Consider the following 14,638-nt stretch of genomic DNA (forward strand, 5'->3'; position numbering starts at 1 on the left):
CCCCCCCCCAACAATTCCTCTACAGCAACCTGAGTCCTCCACTGAGCTCCAACCTGCTGCAGCTCACAAACAAAGGCAGCTTTCTAAACCGACAGCCACACACAGCAAAAGAAGCAAGGAATTCCTTCAAGTGCATATGCATGAACACACACCTTACACTTGCAACCCCTATATCTTACTTTTTCCACTCCTGACACAGTGATGGCAAATGTGTTTTCTTTACATGAGCAGGTCCATTAGGCCTCCTCTATCCCCAAATCTTATTATGCCCCCCAGTGATTCCCTGGCCTCTCAAAATGGGGGCAGGAGGGGACTGAGAGGGGACTAAGCCCTTCTTGGAATTCAAAAGGAAGCTGTTGTTGACAGCTGCAAGTAAACTTTAAACCCATTGTGTTGTCTCAATTCAATTACATTTTTTGTCTTAAAGACAATGCAATTATTTATTTGTCTGTCTGCACAGATATGCTCAGTCCACGGTAAAAGTTGATAACTTTGGTATGATTTGCCAGGGAGGCAAAAGGAATTACAATTTTTACCATTAGTTCAGACCATCAGTCGAGACAGAATGAACCGGGCCACTCCTGTTATTTTTACCTCATTCATGCCAGCAGCGCTTTGCTCATGCTGAGTGGGATCGGTGTATGCTCCGTTGTTTGTGTGTGTGTGTGTGTATCTAGTCTTCTTCTGCTACTGTGTGCGTAGCTGGTCTTCTTCTGCTACTATGTGTGTAGCTGGTCTTCTTCTGCTACTGTGTGTACTAATCTAGCTCATTGGGCGCCTCCACTGGAACGGTGGTAAAATCAAGTTCTCTTAATACATCCATGCAGGCTACATGTGTTATCCGCTTGGTAAGCTCTCACCTCAGCATAGGCGTGTCTCTGATGTGAAAAGATTTGGGGTTAAAGCTGATATTATGTAAATTTATTATATATACTGTCAACAGGTTATACTGGTCAAATTTTGAAAGAGAATGAACCGACTAACAAACTTTTTTTAACCACATTGTTGCGGTGGAGGCAAAAATCCCAGAGAAAGAAATAAATAAAAAAAAGAATAAAAATGTAGAGAGATAATTTTTCTTATTTTAGTAATTAGGTACACTGACCATTAAGAATGACTGGAAAGAAAGCAGCTTAGTGAAACACTTACCCAAAACACAACACAACACACAAACGTATAAATACACACAAACGTAACAAGTTCTATAACTTATGGTAAAACAAAATCTCAATTCATTTATGTTCAGAATATGGATATGATTCCGTGCATGCAGTTATACACATACTCAAGTACATAGAACCAGGCAATCTGATTGGTCAACTGAACATTTAGAATATATTCAAATCAGCATGATAGCACACCAAGAGCATTTAAGCACCCCATGCTTATCACTAAAAACATTACTCCCCGTAACAGGCTTCCAATCAGGTGCATTTCTGTGGCAAGGTATCGTATACTCCCTCCCCAGTTAAAAAAAAACTTTACTGAAGTTAATTTGGATCCATCATTGAATCTATTCAAATCTCTTGTGCTGTTAATAGATGGGCGACTCTCAATCTTTCAATAGCGGGGGGAAGGTCAATGTTATAAAAATGGTTTGTGTTCCCAAGTTGAATTACCTTATCCAACCTCTTCCTTGTGGTGGCCCCCCTGTCATATTTTTAATGGAGTGACAGGATGACAAATATGGAATGGTAAAAAACCCGGCTACAGTTTAATAAATTACAAAGACCAGTTCATAGAGGTTTGGGTCCACCAAACATGTTGTATTATTACTCTGGCCCACTGGTCACTTCCTGCTCAGATAGCTCCACCCTGATATTGTAATCTGTTCTTGCCCCATTATCGTCCTTACAAAACCTTTCAGTCTAACTGCATGATGAGGCATAAACACAACAGACAATTTCTCATTTCTCATTTAAAAGTCCTTTAGACCAAAGTGGCCTGGCTTGTTTGGACTGGATCCATATCTAAATGCCTCATCAAGTATATGGCGGAATCCAACATTATTTAATAGTAGATCTCCCCTTTTTTGGAGGGACTGGCTATAAAAAGGGAATTGTTACAATGGGGGATCTGTATCTTGTGGAATATTGAAATCCTTTGAGGATGTGGTACAGGTATTTGAAATCCCCAGGGCCCAATTTTTAATTATTTGCAACTTCACCATCTGTTATTGGGGATTTCTGGATCCAGGTCTTCAGCCCTGAAGGCAACAGAATGTTTAGATAAGGTGTTGATGAACTTTTAGAAAGGCCCTGATGCTTAGTCAGAGACTGGGGGATAGAGCCTGGTCAGCCCTCAAGAAGACATTGAGGAAAAGGGATCTGGATAATACACTGGATGATGAGGAGTGGGACAGAATTTGTGTAACTATGTAACTATGTTTTGTAACTATGTCACACAATGTGAGGGTGCGTCTCATTCAGTTCAGGATTATGCATTGTATATATCGGACTCCCTCCAGATTGTTTAGACTTGGATTGAAAGACACACCAAAAAGTTGGAAAAGTAAGACAGAGGACTGTGACAAGGTCCAGGAATTTAGGACTGGGATACATAACCTGTGTCAAATTGCAGGGAGCCAGGTTCCATTCAGCCCAAGATTATTTGTTCTGGGAGATGGGTCAATCCTAAACCGGACTGATAAACACATATGAAGTTGTTTAATGATAGCCAGACATATTCTTCTTAGAGGATGGAGGAATAAAGGGGTGCCTTCAAAAATGAAATACAAACGTGTGCAAGATTGAGTATTTTAACTAAAAAAATGGGGAAAGTACCTGAGCTTTCTGGAAGGCTCATAAGAGGCTATGTACTGGGGACGTATGTAATGTGCTTATGGTGTTATCATATATACATTATGCATCATATGTTTACTAGGCTTACAGTTTTATTGTATTGAATATTATGTATATAATTTCATCTTGTCTTAAAATTTGTATGGAGAGGTTGTGATGGCGAGTGGGGGGGTTCAGTGGGAGAGGTGAAAAAGAGATGTGTTTATGTGGTCAGTTGTATGTTTTGTTCAGACAAAATAAAAACCAAAGTGTTAATTGTAAAAAAAAAAAAATACATTACTCTGCCAGTCCCATGTCAACATTACACAGTTAAATCAAAAAAATATTGTATCTATGAAATAAATCAGGAACCACAACGAAACCGCCAGAAACTCTCCAACATATTTGTGCTGTGAAGTTGGCGGATATAAAAGTAGCTAATGCTGCCTGGAAAAAAAGCTGTCTGTAAGTAAGTTCTTTCTCTTCTCAGTGTATGTATGCATCTTATCATGCGCAGTTCTGTACTACTCCCTCCGACACACCAAGTTAAGTTCTGCTCTATTGTAAATCAACATTTTTGAAGATCAGGCTAGGCTTAAAAATGTTCTATCTCAAATGACACCATAGCAAATCAGGAAGCACTTGACTGTAATGTTAAGTACAAAGGTGTCTGAAATTCAACACTCACTAGCTATCACTAACTGAAGTGGTGGGCTATTTCATTTAATGGTGAATCAAACAAACCATTCAGGAGAATACATAAGTACTCTTGCCTGCCTACATGCGAGGGCATGTGCCTTTGCTATGGCACACTGTATTAAAGACTGGGATGCTGAAGAAAATCCAGTTTTGAGCCCTGTCATCAGTTATCTGCCTACTGGACCTTCTTGTATTCAAGCCAAACTGTCACGGTCCGGGGGGGCCACGGTCGGGTGCACGTAATGCATGTAATGTGGAACCAAAGTTCACAAGCATTCTGCGCGGACACTTAAGCAGTACACTGTTAGCAACATGTGTTGAGGTTAGCACAAGAACATGATTATATTGCAAATTTAGTCACACTGTGGCAATTGCAAATAACATGCAGGAACTCACTGTCTTAAATAGTCTAATTTATTTATTGTGACAAACAAATGCATTTTTGGCTGAAACACATTTGTTTTTTGCACAATAAATAAGAAACCTACATAATTTGGTCTTCTTATTAGTGTCCTTTAAATGATAAAAAAAAAAAAAGTCTTTCAAATGAAATAGTGTTTGTCACAGGAGACAAGAAAACTAAAGCATGAGTTCTATTTCTTTTATATTATCACTGCCCATCTTGGGTACATCGTGTATGACAAATTCAACCTTGTTTCAGCTTTAATATTCATTTCATCTTCACACTCGGCAGGATTGTGAGCACTGATCTTCCGTGAATGGTGATGCTATTTTCCAAAATAACTGATTGGTTACTGCGGTGCATTATATGGGTTGATCTGTTATTAACCACAAGTTACCACCACAGCGATTTATCCCGGTAAAAAGTGAACCATTGTCGCAAGATTTAAAACCCAGTGTTAAGTGTGAAGTTGAAACTCCCTAACCCCAAATCCTACCTCACTCAAGTATTCACCTGTGCCATCACAAAGAAAAAAATCAACTATCTGTCATTAGTTAATTGCCACCTTGTTGACAACATTTCTTCTTCTACTCATCACATACCAGATGTGGTCAGACGAGCACCAAGATAGAACACAGCTGAATGAGGTGCGTTTGGTTCCAGTTAACTGAGGAATCTTGTGACAGTAAATGCCACTGTTTGATGTCGAGCATCACTGATTCAACATGAATGCAAACCCTGACTATGGTGACAGATGCCTTCAAATCACCAAATACAGTGAATTCCTTGTCTCCCATCACAGTATCATGTGCCTCTAGTCCACTTCTCCACTATTGGACCAAATGTGATAACTGTCTGCCAGACTGGAAGAAATTAAGTAATATCATGAGGAACTTTACCCACAGTTCCTATTACTATATTACAGCCTTTGTCAGTGCTATGGCTGACTGCAGGTCTAAGCATCTCTCAGGTTTCATTTCTGTCAACAAGGACTCACACATCTGTGTGGTTGGTGGTGACTGCAGAATCAGAATCAGCTTTATTTGCCAGGTATGACGACACATACGAGGACCTGGCAAATAAAGCTGATTCTGATTCTGCAGTCACCACCAACCATGCAGACTTTATTCTTACTGCAAGTTTATTTTTCTCTTACATGTGTAAGGCCCCTAAATGTACCACTTTAATTAGGGTTCAAACCGTGAAGCGGTGGAACCCTTCTATTTTTCTATTATTAGTAGTAGTAGTAGTAGTAGTAGTAGTAGTAGTAGTAGTAGTAGTAGTAGTAGTAGTTGTCTGCCCCGTTGGCTCAAATTCCAGTGAGCTGGAATGAGCTAGAAACATGAAACTTGGGAATAACTGGAAAATGGTGTGAGTGGTGTGGTGATGTGCTTCTATAGAAATATGCAACCAATCGGCCACATGCTGGCGCTGTAATTAAGGCTTCAAAATGCCCACTTTGAAAGGTGACGCAACCCCCCACCGTAAGTCCGATTAAATTGAAATTTCTCACACAGGTGCAGCTTAATGTGCTCTACATAAAAAGGCTCAAGGAACATTAAGGTCCGCCTAGAAAATGTCCGCCATTTTGAAAAACACATTTTTGAGATCTCTTCCTATATCGTAGCTCAGATTGCCACCAATCAGTTGTATAAAGCATGTCCATATCTCAACTACTTTTCAAGTTATTGACCAATGAACTTTAAAAGGTGCGTGGTTATGGACATAAATGAACACAAATCAGCAACCGTAAGGGTATTTTCAAATAAGTGCCCCAGATATACCCAGACTGTTTTATATGCATGCACCACTAGGGGGCGCTACAAGCAAAAGACAGGTGAGTGGCATTACACATTTTACAATAAATCATATATTCATTGTCCAATCATCACAAGAATATGTCTTCATAAGTACCTGAACCATGCACTGAAAGTTTCATTCAAATTGAACACCAGGGGGCTCTATAAATGCAAACAACCTGTAGGTGATGTAGCGCAAATCAGGCTATACATGATTAAATGTTTGTCCAATCAACACAAAATGCCAGGAAATGTCTACAAAATCACCTCACACATACAAGTCTAATTTTAATTGACCACTAGGGGGTGCTTTAAATGCACAATAACTGTACGCGGAATGAGGCAAATTAAGTTTTGAGCATGGAATTGCAGCTTTTTGCTTAATAAGCAATTGTTTTGTGTTGGTCATCTGCTTTTCTCAAATCACCGTGAGCTGGACTTTTTTTTTTGGCCGGCTCGCAAGCCCAAGCAAGTGTGTGCCTGTCAAGCCTGTTGTTTTGTTTCCGATCTAGCTAGATGCAGTGTGGTGTTGTAGTTTTGCAACAGCATGTGTAGACAACTACAAAGTTTGCTAGGCCAAAAAGAACGTTAGTCTCGCAATAAAAAAGGTACGCTATTTAAATGAGTTTGCGTTAATGTCGCTACTAAAATGTTTAACTGACAGCACTAATTTAAAAGGTAATGTTGGTTTCAACCTGGGCCCCATTTCCCCATGCATTTATGTCTAATAGACTTATGTGACCAAAAATCCGGATTTTGGTCACATCAGTCTATTATTTGCTACTGACAAGCTTGGATTGTTACTAATAGTGTCTGACAACATTATCGATCTAAGAACGTGACTTTTTGTTCGAAGACAGCGGTGTGGAGAGTGAAAAGCTAGGCGAGTAAAAGGCGTTCAGGTAGTCTGTGGTTACAGAAGACAGTTACAGAAATTATAGGCCCCGGTTTTTTAAAATGTTTTCAACGTACTGGCTCAATAATTAAATGATTTTAACAATGTGGAAAAGGTTGTTATAGTTTGATGATCACGTGTAGGCTACTCATTTGTGCCAGACTAGTCTACAACGTTACGGATGAAGAGGATGAAGAGAAAGAAAGCGAGAGACAGCAGGAAGAGGACGGTAAAGGAGCAACTGAAGGGCTGCGAGGCTCAGGATATTGGTAGTGCTCCTGTGGGTGCTATGACTCTATATGCCCAAAGAATACGTTGTTAGGAGTGAGACCTGTTGCTGCCAGACATCTGTGGTCTCAGACAGTTGTCTGGATGTGTCCAGCAATATACCAACACAACTTCCCACGTCAGGATTTCCCCCTCTAACCAACAGGGCTGTGAGACGTGACCATACACAAACCATTGTTTTTATAGAAAATCTTTTAGATAACACAAAACCATGGATGTACCATTGAACGCACAAAACCCTGAGCAGCTGCAGCCTCTCTTTCCCCTCACCCACTTTTTATCCTAGCCTAAAAGCTACTTCATACATAGACTATAGCCTTATTAGCCATATTACTGCTTGCATTTACAAATCAGGGGTGTAGTGAAAATGACAGTGACCTGAAAATAGTGGTTCCAGAATGTGCAATCCACAGACTCTAAAATAAATGCCTTCTAACATCTACGTAAAACCCCCTGTACACAACAACATATGGCATGCATAGTATAGTATCTGCCACCATCTATGAGGAGGAAACACATGGTGAGGACCTGTATGGTCATTCTAAGACTCTTAGAAACTAATCTCCTCTAATTGGATGCTGGAGGCTTAACAACACAACTGTGATTGACTGTGATGGGTGTCATGATGGATCGAGCATGGTGAATAGACCAGCCTCCAGGCTCCTGCTGTGGCTCTGCCAGCACCCAGCTGCTTACTTACCGCCTGTTACATCATCTGAATACTTGGTATGCAGCAAGCATTGTTTTCATTATGAATTTATTGATTTTTCTGATTAAAAAAAACAGCTTAAGCAGCTGAGTGACTAGACTGGACATAGCAGATGCACTCAAATAGAATGGAAATGTTTTCAAATCTGTAACCCCAAACTTGAACTCCATTAAATACAAAAAGAGGAGACCTGATCTAAAAGGAACTCCCAGACAGTCAGACTAGGCCAGAAATAGACAGAAGAATAATTAGCAGCACCTGAGCAGCGGCATGATAAAATAAGTCACATTTCCTTAACTTTACACTTCATCTGCTTTTAAAAACATTTTTCAAGGGCATCTCAGTGGTGGTAATGGGGGAGTTGCTGGTCTTTTACTTTCCCAACAGATTTATCTTGTCAGGCTGGGGATTGATCTGAAAAGCTCACTTTAACCTTAAGGCCAGTCGCAAGAAAGTTCTTCAACATGGTCACTCTACTAACTGACTGCAGTCGACAATTGCACTCTATCATGTTGACGACTGCGTAGTTTGTCAATGACCATCATGTTAGCCTGTTAAGTGAGAAGTACATTATAAAGGGTTGCTTCTTGCTTTAACAATTTGCAGCATAAGTTATGAGATTTTTTTTTATGTCCAAGCAAAAATGGCATTGTAACTTAAATTTCCCTAACCTAATTGATAATGTATTGAAAATGTAATCAAATCGGAACCTTGTAAATCAAAATCAAATTGACACTTGATATGACAACCATATCAGATTGGGGCATCGACATATCACCAATTCATACTACGTGGCGATGGATCAACATAGACAGACAAATACATCCTGGCATGGATGGATAAAGATTATGGCTTACTGGTTAGTACACTGCCCCAATGTAGGCCAACGTCAGCAGCAGAGCTTAATTCTGCTTCATCTGCTGGGACGAGTAGCCTCTGCTGGGACAAGAAAGCTGCTCTGAACACAAGACGGAAGAGTTTAAAGCGTCTTGCTGGATATCAATGTATTTATCAAAGCAGTTGGAACAATTGATCATTGAAAATATAGGGAGATACTGTCCGTTGCTTTAGTTGGCACTGCAAAGGTAAATTGTTTTTATAGACTGACAGAACTTTGCAATAATCAAACGTTTAAGCTTTTTGCAAGCGATACAGTTGAAGTTACGTGAATAAACATTTATAAAAAATAAAATTAATTTTCAAAGAAATCTCTTTAATAGCAATGTCTCGACTGTTCAAACAGCGGCTACGTTTCAAAGTTTCTGTGCTTGGTGCAACATCTTATCTCATCTTAGGGCTGTGACAGTACAGATTTTTCCTACCGTGGTAAAGAAGCAACATATCACTGCAATGTGTCGGTCAACCACCCTGTTCCGAGAGTAGCGCGAGTTAAAGCGAGAAAACGTATAGTGAGTTAAAAGTGAACAATAAACAACAAGTTTGAGTTTGTATATGACAGCCAGGCTGACATTCAATTCTTAGTAATAAATCAAAAACAACTGTGAGCTGTGAGCAGTGATGGACAGGCAGAGGGCTGAACAGGGGAATGGTAAACGAGAAACATAACAAGTGGACAAAAAACCTCAGCTCTTCACACAGAGGCCATCACAACTACTTAAAACGCCTGTGCTGGAACAACTAACATATCTTACATTCCAAGAATGATGCATGCCCTTGGAAACAAACTAACAATGTACTTAGAAGATACAGCTACACATAGCCTAGTCCACATTGACATTCCATCACAGGCGAGAACACAGGCTCCCATGTCGGATCTTTGCAAAGACCTGAACTGCTGACACTGCGCTCCTTGTTGCTGAAGATTTCAAATCAGGCTAACCTTAAGTCTGCATTCACACAGCCCGTGTTGGTAGCCAGACGGTGCGGCAAAAAACGCAGGTATTTGCATTAATTTTGAATGCTGTTTGAGTGCATTTAGGCTGCGGAGGGATTTGCCGCACAAAGGACATGCAAAAGAAACGCAACAGCAAGTGGCCAAAAATTGAGACTCACTCTAGAATTAGAGAAACGCAACCCCACTTGACGCTGTGGTGGACAATCATGTAACCGGAAATCAGACCTAGTCAGTGTGTTTTGAGGCAGTGTAAGAGACCCGTACAGGAAACATCACTGCTTCAATCACTGCAACAAGAAAGTTTTAAAACACCAATCACAAGCACTGAACTGCTCAGGAGTTTGCATAAAGCTGAAGGTTTCCTGCAACAACAAAGCACTCGCTATTTTACAGTAGCTGACTCTGCAGTCAGCAAATGGCAGAGAGAAACTGGCTCTCCCACTGGGCTGCAGGCCAGTGTTAACAAGCCCATTAACCAGAATAAGTTGAGCAACCTTCTGGGATAAATTTGAAGATGTTGTGATAAACAAACCCCATACCACACCAGGCCTTAATGACCCTGCAAGGTGTTAACTGTGTCAGTATAACATGGATCGGACTATTGTGGGGTTTGAAAAGTTTTAACCAATAATAATAATAATAATAATAATAATAATATGCAGTGTTGGCACTTAGTGTCTCAAATTGCTTTGTTTTTGTGTCCTAATATCCTCCATAATTCTCTTAACATTCAGTGATACCCTGTGGTTTAATTCTTACCAGGGCTTTGTCACAGTTGGAGAAGGGAGAAAGAAAAAGAAAATGTCAGGAGGGAGAGGACGAGGAGTTGAGGAGCATTAGCCTACGGTGGCAGAGCTTTAGAGTGCCAGTAAATGCCAGCAGCTATGGCCAAGCAGACAGGAAATAGGAGTAGGTTCCTAGGTACAAGAGAGACGAGAAAGAAAGAAAGAAGAAAGACGAACTGGAAGGGAACAGGTCTGAGGGATAAGAGGGAAGAGCTATTTTGATTCTACTGCAAATGGTGGAATTCCATAATATATTATAGAGTGGCAAAGAATACATAGCCCTAAACGTGTCTTCTCTAGACAAAGCTGTCTAGAGGACTATGTTAATGGTAAGACAGGCTGTCTCTTGAAAGTACACAGCTACAAACATGACAAAAGCACCATTTATCACTGCATGTTTGTCATATATGATTAAACACATTTACAGTAAGCCAAATGTACTGTGTGTCAAAGAGTCTCACAGCCCTAACCAGCAACGCAATGCAAGAAGAAAAAGAAGCAGTTTCTGGATTGCCCATGTTGGAAAACTGTAACAACTAACCAGCAACAAACACAGAAACATACATAAAATTAAGTAAAATAGTCCTGAGGGTGTGGGACCAACTGGACTATATTTTGTCTTCAGTGTTTCTTCTTGATTACATTTACACTTTGCTTTATTCATAGTGGACTACCTAATCTACACCCATACAGTGTCTTTAAGTGTAAATCAGGTCAAACTGTCCAGTTAACCAGTTATATATAAAAAGGAGGCTTTGTGAATGGAGAAGAGAAAAGAGAAAGAAATGTCAGCATTCAGCTTGAACAGTTCTGGCAGAGTTAGTAAGCATAACTTTAGAGAGGAAAAAAGGGGGTGGTGTAAAAGAGAAAAGCAGGAGCATGAGTTGGCAGTGGGCTGGTCAAAAAGGAGGAGCCAGGCTTGCACTGCAGCTCTTTCTCTCTGGCTGCAGTGACAGAGCCAGGCTGGCACAGTGGAGTTAACCTCAGCCTGGGATTAAGGAACTGGCCTAGAGTAAGGCTTTGAAAGAACCAGACACAAAGGACCTCATGCAAGCACATTTTCTAATTAAGATTGCTAGCATGAATGTTTCAAGTCAGGTTCACAAAATTCTCTTAACTGGAGAAACTTATAAATCCTTTGTTGCAGCCAGATAAATACCACATTGCCCAAGTAAATGTACGTTCAGGAGATTTGATCATTGGTATAATCAAAACCCCTAAAATTCCCCAAAAAAGCCTGTTCTGTTTCGTGTGTGGGAATTTCACAACCAAGTCCTGTCAAAAATCAGCAGGCAAATTTATGACCAATTTGCCAAGTTTGCCAATTTGCCAAGTATGACCAAGTTTGTCTGAGTTAATGTCCTTGTTTTGTTTTAGCTCATTATTATTATGTACGATATTTAAAGAGTTCACTGTTCACAGTCTCTGTCATGACTCATGAGTAACGAGTCCTGTTAGACAACTATGGCTTTGGCATTGGGACTGGAATACACACAACACACTTTATTAACATGCAGTCATTCAACACCGCAAATCTGACACTCACTGCAAGATACGAGCACAATAAAACTGACAAGTCATGATGATCTGATAACCTACTTTAAAGCAGGCCAGGCTCCATTCAATACCGCTACTTCCTGTGCACCGTTTTACACAATAAAAAAAGTTCCACGCTAACCTCATTTAATAAAAACGTAGGTAGCAGGAGTGGAGAAAAAAGAAGAAAAAAAAAAATCAGCAAAAAAAAGAAAAGAGAGAGAATAAAGGGGGAGAGCGTGAGAGTATGACACAGGAAAAGGCTGCAGGTTGGAATTAAACCTAACAACTCAGGCTTCATGGGGTGCACATTCTACCAGGTGAACTAGAGGTCACCCAATTTATTTAATTCTTTTACCGATGATTCACCTAAATATGTTCTGTTTATAAGATACTGCCGATGGCGACTACATTATATCTGAACAGAAAGTTACAAAAATATATGGTATGTACTACTTTTTCTTTTTTAGATTTTTTTTTTCAGGGTTTTTCCCTTTATTAGATAGAGACAGTGGACAGTCATGTGAAAGGGGGGGAGAGAGAGACATGGGGGGATGACGCGCAGCAGGGCCGCGGGCTGGATTCGAACCCGGGCCGCTGCCGGAGTCATTATGTTTTGAAAACAATTCGTTTTTAGAAATGTCTAATGAAATATTGTCTCTACAAATGTATTTTTCAACTTGTGTTATTAAAGAACAAAAAAAACGCAACACTCATACACATATTGAACCGCAATAAATGAAAATTGCCACTTAATCAAATCAGCACCCATGTAGAATTTCTGCACTTTTGAACAACCAATAACAGACTGCAAAACAGTTGAAATGTCTGGGAGATGTCATCTCCCAACTCTGGGTGCTTAAAGTAGAGAGAGTTTATAGTGTTTGGGAAGATTTTATACAGCAACGGCACTACACTGACCACTTAGCAGTGTAGGTATTATTGTGTATGTTTGTACGTGTGCTTATGTTTTCATCAGTGGCTGTTGGTCAGAATTGGGTTATTCTGGATCGATGAGGGTTCATTTCCAGTTTCTTTCCGTGAAAAGCCACTGTTGCTGTGTCCAGAGCTTAGTGTCACCCAAAACGTTTTGAGGTCAGTTTGAGGTTTATAATGAAATGACCCATGTGTAGTTAGAACAAGATCAGAATTTATTAAATCCTTGAACTTCTACAGGAATGTTTTAGGATCTCAGGAACTTCTCCAAGGTTTGACCTAAAGATCCCTCCTACATTGTAGTTTATTTACAATATTGACTCCATACTTCAGCATACTTGGCACAGTGAATGTCAGACCAGAGGCTAGCCCGATGGCCAGGACAAGGAATTGTGATTAACCTAATGAAGCTTTACGTCCACAAACAGGACAACTAAAGAGTGCTGCATTCTGGTCATAGAGTGTGTTAACTTGCTTGGTGGGCTTCATCATGCTTTGTGTTGTGATCCTCTTACACAAGTTCCTGCCAGGGCATCAGAACACACGTCAAAAATAGAAGCTGTTTAGGCCAACAACCATAATGCTAAACAAACCTTTGTTAATCTGACAAGTAACAACTACAGGTGCAGGCATAGCATCACGCCTGGACAGTTAGGTTGCACTGCTGATTTTGAACAGCTCTCACTCCATGCAAACCACTACAGAACGAGCCTAAAAAACATCACTCAGGGAACCAAGTACATGAAAGACTGGAGGCATTTATGCAACTGTATGCACATCGCACATGTATGCAAGTAGTGCTAAAATAAATCAAAGCAAATATTATAATTAATAAAAAATAAGTAGGAAGAACCTGCAACTGATCGACACGCCTGATGACATAAGCTGTGTTTATAAATGGCCAGCGGTGTTGCTAGGTAAGCTTCCTGCATCTCTGACACATAAACATCCTTAAAAAAGGATGTAACAAACTGACTATCAATGCGCCCACGGTTTCTCCTTATACACGACGTCTATTTTTTAGTGTTTTTCACAGCGCATTAGCCTAATAAACAGAAAGAAAACTATGCTGAGCATTATTTGAATCTAATACAATTGTGTGTGCCTAGAGATTCAAACCCCATAAAAAGATCTCTTCTCTGTTCCATGTCGCTCCAGTCACAGCGCTTCTTTCTCTAATCTACTAATAAAGAATGCTTCAGGAAGCTGTGATGAGAGCTTAGGCATTGGACTGCCCTATTGGGTGCTCAACTGCCTTGAGTGAAGTTGACTGGAATATGTTCCAATCCAGCTCTGACAACATCTATTTATTTGTATGATACAGCTGCAAATAAGTATTTGAACACCTGTCTATCAGCTACAATTCTGACCCTCAAAGACCTTTTAGTCTGCCATCAAAATGTCCACTTCCACTGCATTTAGTATCCTAAATTAGATGCACCTGTTTGAGGTCTTTAGCTGCATAAAGACACCTGTCCACCCCATACAATGAGGAAGAATACAACTACTAACATGGACAAGACCAAAGAGCTGTCCAAAGACACTAGAGACTAAATTGTACACCCCCACAAGGCTGGAAAGAGCTTCGGGGGAATTGCCAAGCAGCTTGGTGAAAAAAGGTCCAATGGAGCAATCAATAGAAAATGGAAGAAGCTAAACATGACTGTCAGTCTCCCTCGGACTAGGGCTCCATGCAAGATCTCACCTCGTGGGGTCTCAATGATCCTAAGAAAGGTGAGAAATCAGCCCAGAACTACACGGGAGGAGCTGGTGAATGACCTGAAAAGAACTGGGACCACCGTTTCCAAGGTTACTGTTCGTAATACACTAAGACGTCATGGTTTGAAATCATGCGTGGCACGGAAGATTCCCCTGCTTAAACCAGTACATGTCAAGGCCCGTCTTAAGTTTGCCAATGACCATTTGGATGATCCAGAGGAGTCATGGGAGAAA

The 14,638-nt window shown here is 40.4% G+C and overlaps 1 protein-coding gene and 1 long non-coding RNA gene across 2 annotated transcripts in view; both read right to left on the minus strand.

Moving 5' to 3' along the window:
• LOC117948764 overlaps window positions 1-2,702 on the minus strand; it is an 18,371-nt gene extending 15,669 nt beyond the window's left edge. Inside the window, exon 1 of the long non-coding RNA XR_004657562.1 lies at window positions 2,560-2,702. This is a non-coding gene — a long non-coding RNA (uncharacterized LOC117948764). The remainder of the gene's footprint in view (window positions 1-2,559) is intronic.
• Window positions 1-14,638, minus strand: part of chsy1 (chondroitin sulfate synthase 1) — a 57,590-nt gene that overhangs the window by 25,353 nt on the left and 17,599 nt on the right. The gene's annotated exons all lie outside the window — the stretch shown is intronic.

Source organism: Etheostoma cragini, chromosome 1 (assembly GCF_013103735.1).
Source record: "Etheostoma cragini isolate CJK2018 chromosome 1, CSU_Ecrag_1.0, whole genome shotgun sequence".
Classification (NCBI taxonomy): domain Eukaryota; kingdom Metazoa; phylum Chordata; class Actinopteri; order Perciformes; family Percidae; genus Etheostoma; species Etheostoma cragini.